The sequence below is a fragment of the Lactuca virosa genome, chromosome 7 (assembly GCF_052849685.1).
Source record: "Lactuca virosa cultivar CGN04683 chromosome 7, Lactuca_virosa_CGN04683_v6, whole genome shotgun sequence".
NCBI classification, from domain to species: domain Eukaryota; kingdom Viridiplantae; phylum Streptophyta; class Magnoliopsida; order Asterales; family Asteraceae; genus Lactuca; species Lactuca virosa.
This window is the reverse complement of record NC_136432.1, coordinates 83,699,739-83,702,363: the sequence shown is the minus strand read 5'-3', so window position 1 is coordinate 83,702,363 and position 2,625 is coordinate 83,699,739. Positions and strand designations below refer to the sequence as shown.

Here is a 2,625-nt window from a genome sequence, read left to right as displayed (position 1 = left end):
GAAAATCAAAATTTATTGTCTTTTATAAAAAAAAACCTGTACTTATGGACAAAAGATGTCTTTGATAATCAGTGGTGTTTGGGATAGCTTTTCAAAAAAATTTATTAGCTTTTTAAAAAGCTAATAATCTAAAAAGGTATTTGTATATTTTAAAAAAAACTTTTTGAATAGTAAAAAGTAAAGTTTTCAAAATGCTGGAAAATTTTACTTTTTTTTTTTTAGCGATTTTACTTTTGGAAAAGCAGTTTTTTTCTTATCCAAACATTTTTTAAAATCAATTTTTCTTAAAATCCATAAACTAATAAACATTTTTCTTAAAATCATGTAAAAAACTAACTCAAACTTTTCTTAATCCTTCCTCCCTGGTAGTCTGGTACAAACCTGTCACAATCCCCTGTCCATTTGTCTCTCAACACTCAACAGTCAACTCCACCCTTCCCCAGATATCACAGGTGTATTTTCTCTCTTTAGCTTCTTTATGTGGGTGGTTCGTCTTTGCTTGTCAATTTATTTCTCTATTTGCTTTTCGCCCTTTTTACTCTCTAATCTATACCTCTTCCTAGTTATCTATTTGGGTGGTTCGTCTTTGCTTGTCGATTTACCCTAACTTTTTAATTCAGGTCACTCAATCTAATGCAAAATCTGAGTTAAGTTGTTATAGATTTCTCCATACAGATTTGATGCTATTCATCCTAATCTGATTATTCTGCCAAAATTTAGTCTGACCTAATCTGACCTGATTTCACTGTGTTCTAATCAGTTCAATTTGGTTAACTAACACTGGTTTTTGCACTTTACAGGTGACCTTAAAGTTGCAATTTAGTTTGCAGGTGACCTATTTAGCACTTGAGATTCTCACATGAAAACCTTAGGGTGCGTTTGGTTGTGGAAAATTTTCCAGTTTTTTTGGAAAATTTTCCAAGAAAAACGGAAATTTTGAAAACGCGTTTGGTTCGTTCAGTTTTCCGAAATTTTTCCAAGAAAATGAAAATTTTCAGTTTTCCAAATTGTATGTAAATTAGAAAAGTGATTTTTATAGTTTTCCAAAGTTTTCCAAATTTCTAAGATGAAAAATGAAAACTCCTCCGGTTTCAACCAAATGCGTTTTCTAAAATTTTCATTGAAAATTGAAAACGAAAACTCAACTCTATTTTCTGAAAACATTTTCTCAGAAAATGTTTTCAAAAAATATAGGTTGAGTTTTCGCTTTCAAATTTCAATGAAAATTTTAGAAAACACGTTTGGTTGAAACCGGGGGAGTTTTCATTTTCCATCTTAGAAATTTGGAAAACTGTAAAAATCATTTTTCTAATTTACATACAATTTGGAAAACTGAAAATTTTCATTTTCTTGGAAAATTTTGAAAAAATGAACGAACCAAACGTGTTTTCAAAATTTTCGTTTTTCTTGGAAAATTTTTCTAGAAAACTAGAAAATTTTCCACAACCAAACGCGCCCTTAGTTTCCATATACGATAACTTGCTGCTAACAACCATTGAATGTGGGCGTATATTTTGTACTACTCATGGTTCATTTCACTGAATGAGAATCAAGTCGCAGGAAATAGATTTAGTGCTATGTGTTGTATTTTCCTCATATCAATGTTTTAGAGTGTCATGTAAACCTATGATTATGACTATTCTCCAAAGCAGCTGCCTATCAGTTCCTAATTACAAACATAATTTTTGGAACTAAATAAAATCATATCTTTACATCCTCAAAACTCCATCTTCAAGGTGATTTGTTAATATCTTGTTTTACCAGTTTGGGACAACTATTAGTAAAGATAATTAGAGTGCATCTTCTTAATCTTTCACTGCTAACTTCTACTCTTGATCATCTATGTCTTCCTAAATCTTTCTAAATCTGATGTAAATCTTGGAGGCATAAACTTTATTATATTGGGACAACTATTAGTATTCTAATTAGAGTACATATTCTTATCCATTTTCTAATAGCTGCTGGAACATCAAGATCAAAGATAACAAGCCTACAATGGTTTTTAAGATCTAGAGCTGAAATGGGCTTATAATCTCGATGCCTTTTTTTTTTTTCATTTAGTCAACAAATATCTTGATGGTTTCACCATATTATATGTAAGTGTTGATGAAGACAGAATCAAGGCTATCCTTGTCTTTTCACCTTCGATATCTAGGTGGGTGTTTGTTGTGTTACATAGAAAAATATCGTATCATATAGCTGGTAAACAAAGATGAATTCATGTCTCCTCCACTCTTCCCTCTCTCTATATCCTTGATTTACATGCTTTTAAGGGTAAAATATATACCCTACATTTCGATTGTTCTTTATGTGAACTGAGACTGGATCCGAAGTGGAAGCACAAATGGATGTTAGTTGAGACCAAGAGTTTTCGAATGTCAGACATGTTAGAACCAGAGCTTGTTAATTCAAGTGAAAACCTTTATATGATACATAGGTATGGAATACCGAAAAAGGTTTTGGAATTAGATTTTGGTGAAATGAAGTGGGTTTCACCAGAAAGGAAGGGAGAATATGCATTCTTTGTGAGCAAGGTGAAGTCTGTTGCTCCTATTAAACCAGAGTCATGGACTGATGCTCGGACACGATACAAGAGTCTTGATTACTTCATTGACAATGATAAAA

At 31.7% G+C, this 2,625-nt stretch overlaps 1 long non-coding RNA gene across 1 annotated transcript; it reads left to right on the top strand.

Moving 5' to 3' along the window:
• The first annotated feature begins 367 nt into the window (after positions 1–367).
• On the top strand, positions 368–1,723 carry LOC145125416 (uncharacterized). Its single transcript, XR_013715981.1, has 2 exons — positions 368–452; positions 801–1,723. It is a non-coding gene; the product is annotated as an uncharacterized LOC145125416 (long non-coding RNA).
• The last annotated feature ends 902 nt before the right edge of the window (positions 1,724–2,625 follow it).